The sequence below is a fragment of the Echinops telfairi genome, unplaced genomic scaffold (genome assembly GCF_000313985.2).
Source record: "Echinops telfairi isolate 266 unplaced genomic scaffold, ASM31398v2 ScPeMD7_4;HRSCAF=17, whole genome shotgun sequence".
Taxonomy (NCBI): domain Eukaryota; kingdom Metazoa; phylum Chordata; class Mammalia; order Afrosoricida; family Tenrecidae; genus Echinops; species Echinops telfairi.
Window position 1 is genome coordinate 37,655,694 of NW_022103900.1, and position 5,750 is coordinate 37,661,443.

The following is a 5,750-nucleotide window of genomic DNA, read 5'->3' on the forward strand; positions in this document are numbered from 1 at the left end:
CCCCACATGTGTTTATCGACCAGGTTGGCACAATACACTTTAACTATCTCAACCTATAATAAAACTGGCTATAATAAAAACATTAATCTTTAAGTCAATTTTTTTAATCTGCAGTTTCCAACTGTGACACTCATACGAGTCAATCCGTTACCATGAATTCATTTCAATTATGGCAACCCCATATCTGTCAGTGTAGAACTGTGCTCTAGAGGTTTCCAATGACTGCCTTTTTTACAAGTCAATCCTTAGACCTTTCTTTTGAGATGCTCACTTTACTCAGTTCCGCAGTCTCTGCCAACGGTTTCTGAGGAGCAGAAAACCACCCCTTTCTTACCGAGAATGCCTGGTATGTTTGACTTCCTGGCTTTGTGGTTAGAAGGCCAGTGAATAACCCACTATGCCACCAGGACTCATGGAATTGTCTCTGCCATATTGAAACCCCTAAACTCTTGGTTTGCAGCTAGCTGTGCTGACTGCTTCATAACCTAGGGATGCCCTGGAAGTCACTGCTATCATTAACTGCATTGATCACGTTACTTTACCTTCCTGGATCTGAATTTTTTTTCATTTCTAAAATGAGAGAATGAGATGAGGTAAATTTTAAAGCCCCTTCCTAATTAATATTTTATATCCTAATTATTCATGTATCATAAGCACAGGGATTGCAAGCTGCTGCTTTTACTCATGTTTTTGGCGAAATGTAACAATTTGTGATTGTAAACCTTCATACAGAAGGTGAGCATTTTGTACGGGGGCCATGAGAGTGAACTGTCCTACCCAGAAGTTAAAGACACAGTCATGCTGATTCCAAACACAACAAAACAAAACTAATGCAAAAAAGAATAAACGTAGACAACAAACAAGTAATCCATAGGATGAAATGTTTGCACAGTATACTAGTAGGGAATTCAGTTATGGGGAAGAGCCAAGAGAATATTAAGGTTAGACACAGGGTTGGAGGGGAAAGGGTGCTTCATCTAGGAGACTCATTGTGAAGAATTCAGCTCCAGGGACCTATTCGATTCATAGGGTTTACAATTCTTCATAAGCTTGTGCCTGGCCTGCAGAAAACATATATCTTTTAAAACTAGTGTTACAAGTTTGCCACATACAGAGTAAAACTTGAAGCATGGTACTTGGTTTTCATAAAATGAATTTAGGAGTTTTTCTTTATTCTGGAATAACTTTAGTATAATTAATGTCAACTCTTTCCTGAATCTTGGTAGATTATTTCCTAGTGATGTTTTCTGGTACTGGAGTTATATTGTTGTTCTTGTTGGTAGTTTTTTTAATGACTGATTTATTTTTTCCTTTTGTTATTGGTCTATTGAAGTTTTTTACACCAGTCTGTATTAACTTAGATAGTACGTGTTTCTAGAAATTTGTCAATTTCTTGTGGGTTTTAAAATCTGTTAGAGCATCATCATTCATAGTATTGGTTTTTTATTATTATTATTTCTGTTGGTTTTGTTGTAAAAATGATTCCTCACTCAGACTCTTCATCTTTATATTTACACCTTCTATTTTTTCCATTTGTTTAGTTTGCCTGTGGTTTGTCCATTTTGTTCATCCTTCCAAAGAAACAGTTTCTTGTCTTTTTGATTCTATCTACTGCTTTTTGGGCATTCGGATGCATTTATTTCCACCTTAATATTTATCATTTCATTTCTTCTAATGGCCAAAACTTTATTTTGTTGCTTTTGTTTTAATTGTTGAAGATGTTGGGTCAAAGTGTTGGTTTGGGTTCTTCTTTATTAATATGTAAGTTTAGTTATAAATTACCCTCTATGGACTGTTTTTGCTTTCTTTGAATGTTTTGGTATGTTGTATTTTCATTCTTATAATTGTTTCAACGAATTTTGGAATTTAATTCCTAATTTCTTCAACTATTCAGTAGTTTTTAAGGAGGGTCTTTTAAAATTTCCATGTGTGTTATTTTCCTTTGATTTTCCTATTGTTGATCCCTAGTGATCAGAGGTGTTTTCAAATTTACTAAGGCTAACTTTATATTCTATGTTATATTTTGAAAGAAAAACAATGTTCTTTTTTTGGTTATGTAATATATAAGACATCTAGGATGATCCTGCTATAGAATAGAATTCCATAGGTAAGAAGATGGCTTGAAAATCATAGATTTTATTGATCTCACTTCTATTCTTTAAATAAAAGTAGTAGTTTGTTTTCCTTCCCCAAATTCCATATTTACTTTGAACTGTAGGCTCCCTTACTTGCAATATAGGTGTTACCTATATTAAATATGGGATTATCCTCAGAATTCTATCTGCTTATACAAATCTTATTTTTACCGTAGAGCTCTGTTCAAAATCCTCCTAGTATTCCCCAATTTTTTTTCTTCCCCTATGCCCATCCTAGTAGTGGTGATTTGAGGACTGTTCTTTATCATTTTCTTTAAATGTTTATAGAAGTTGCCCATGTTGGAAACGTTCCCTCAATGAAATATCAATGATTAAAGTAGCTGTTTTATCTCTGCAAAAAAAATAAAATAAAGAGAATAATGAAGTGTGTAATAGTATTGGAACAATCTTTAAATTGTTAAAAATTTGTAATGGCTAAAAGGTTGTAAGAAAATGTGTAAGAGCTGAAGCTTTTCTGAATGTATAAAGTATATAAAGATGAGGTGGATAAGATTCTTCAGAGAAAGTTGTATTGAAACCATGGCAGAATGGTGGGCATGACTTGTTACTCTGGGCGTTGAAGATGAAGGGGCCCCGGGGCGGAACATAACAAGCAAGGTTGGCAGGGGTTCAAATGATCCTAGGCGTTGTGTGCACAAAAGAACAACATTTGTGGCTGGAACTTGAATACATATGAGGATTCCAAGTTAGATACATAAAAGGGGACTCATCCTGGCTGAGTTCTTTATATTTATTCAGAATCGTACAATAGCACCTCAGCTTTGAGGGATACATTTTACACACATTTTATATAAAGCAATTACTTTCTAAAGGAATATAAAGGAAGTACAAGGTCATGATAATTTGGGTGTGAACAATTTTGATGTATGTGAGAAAGGAAAATTAAGGGCTATTATAAAAAATAGAGTTACAATGTCCTTGGATCTAAGCCACAAAACATTTTGTTATAGCTAATAATTTGAATGTATTTGTCATCTAAAATATTTTTACAATGTCAAAATATGTATTTTCATCATCTCCAGGATAGGATAGCCAGGGAGGCTTCTCTGAAACAACTTCTTTTCACACATTTTTTTCTGTATTACTGTGGCCCAAATAAAAACTCAGTGGAAACCAGGACAACATTATATCAAGCAGATGTGTGGAGGTGGAGGATGTCTTTAGCCTGGGAAAGGACAAATGCTAAAATTGTGACTTGCCCAGAGAGGGCTGTGCTGCAAAGTAGAGCAGGGTTTTGAAGTTCAACAGAAATCTGAGGAAGTGCTTAGGAAAATGTGAAGCTTAAAGACAAAGTTTGCCCTAAAAAATTCTCATAATTCATAAATAAAATAATCCCTTCGGGTATTACCTACTCAGACATAACTCTCTTCATACTGGTAACCATTATTTCTCATAGTAGGACTATCCTAATTATTTATCACAACTAATGAAATTAGAAGAGAGGAAAATTTGAAAACCAATGAGATAAAGTGCCTTTGCCAACACCAGATAAATGCCTGCATGTCTAGATTCAACAAAATTACCCTTTACATCCTCTTGTGATTCTCTTTGCTTCCTCCCATATAGTAACCTCCAAATCCAATTAGTTTGCACTACTTATTAAAATTGAGGAATAACAATAAGAAAAACACCAAGTCGATTGGCCTTACAAATACTAAGAATTACTGACCAGGAGGCAAAATGAGTAAATGGATCCAACTGTGGTTGTCAAGTCATGTTTGCAAAACTACTGGGTTGAGATAAATCTAAAGTGTGTGGTAAATACTTTTCTACAATAATACAATTTTCAGGAGCCCAGATGGCACAATGATTAAGCGCTTGACTGCTAAACAGAAGGTCATTGGTTCAAACTCACCAGCAACTCCATGAAGTAAAAACCCTAGAAACTGCGCCCATAAAAATTACAGCTTTAATAAAATCAGAATAGAAAGGACATTTCTCAACATAATAAAGGCCACGTATACAAAGCCAACAACCAGCATCTCGTTTAATGGAAGGCTACTGAAAACACTCCCCTTTAGAACAGGGACCAGGCAGTGGTGCCCTTTATCACCACTTTAATTTAATGTGGTCCTGGAAGTTTTAGCTAGAGCTATAAAACATCAAAAAGATTTAAAGAAATACACACATGCACAGAAGAAACAAAATTCTTTATTCTCAGGTGATGTAATCCTATATATAGAAAAACCCAAATGGTCAATTAAAAATTACTGGAACTAATTGAAAAATATGATAGGGCCTCAGCACATAAAATCAACATAACATAAAGAAATCAGTTGTATTCTTGCATATTAAAGATGATATAACTGGAAAAGATATTAAAATAATATCATTTGCAATAGTTACACAAAATATAAAATATTTAGGAATAAATTTTACTAGACAAACAAAAGACTTAAACAAGGGAAATGCAAAAGTACTCCTTGAAGAAACCAAAAAAAACACACAACGGGAACAAGCTACCATGTTCTTCAATATGTAAACATTGTGAAAATATCAATATTACTAAAAATACTTTAAAGTTCAATGCATTTCCAATCCAAATCCCACCACAATCATTCAAAGAAATGGAAGTAATAATCATCAACTTTATCTGGAAAAGAAAGGAACCCAGGATAGATAAAACATTATTAAAAAATAAAACCTTTCACTCTCTGACTTTAAAAATTATTATATAGCTATGGTAAACAAAACAGCCTGGTACTGGTACAATGATAGCTATGAAGACCAATGGATAGCTATGAAGACCAATGATAGCTATGAAGACCAATTGGGAACCCAGAAATGCCACCAAGTACATACAGAAACCTAAGTTTTGATAAAGGACTAAAACACATGAGTAGGGAAAGGATAACCTTGTCGATCAATGCTGCTGGAAAAGCTGGAAGTTCACCTGAGAAAGAATGTAACAGGACCCATAATTCATCATGTATAAAACAAACTCAAGACATATCAAACACCTAAATATAAACCACACAATCCTAAAAACTCTCAAGGAAAATATAGGGCCATACTTAAGGGCTCTAAAACAAAGCATAAACACACTACAAAACATAGTGGAAAATATTCACACTATAGAAGACAAAATAAAGGACAGGGACCTACTAAAAGTACATTTATACATACTACAAAATTTCATTAAAAGAGTTTATAGAGAACCCACAGAGTGGGAAAATTATTTAGTAGTCATAGATAAAGGGCTAATTTCCAGATTCTATAGAAAACTACATCTTAAGAAGAATATAAATAACCCATTCGAAAAATGGGCACAAGACATGAATAGACAGTTTACCAAAGGTGATAGCCAGGTGGCCAAAAACCATGTAAAGAAATGTTTACATTCATTACCAATAAGAGAAAAACAAATTAAAAGAGATACCACCTCACACCTTTAGCAAAATTCAATAAAGCAGAAATAATAAATGCTGGATAAAATGAGGAGTGATTGGAACAGGTTTCCATTGCTGATGGGACTGTAGAATTGTCCAGCCACTATGGAAATCAGTTTAGCAATTCCTTCACCAAATGCAAATAGAACTCACCTATGATCCAGCAATCTCTCTACTAGAATACAGCATGAACAGTCATATGCAC

General features: G+C 34.1%; 1 protein-coding gene across 1 annotated transcript in view; it reads left to right on the forward strand.

The window, feature by feature from the left end:
- The window catches only part of CNTNAP5 (contactin associated protein family member 5), a 1,132,484-nt gene that overhangs the window by 436,590 nt on the left and 690,144 nt on the right, over nt 1-5,750 (forward strand). The gene's annotated exons all lie outside the window — the stretch shown is intronic.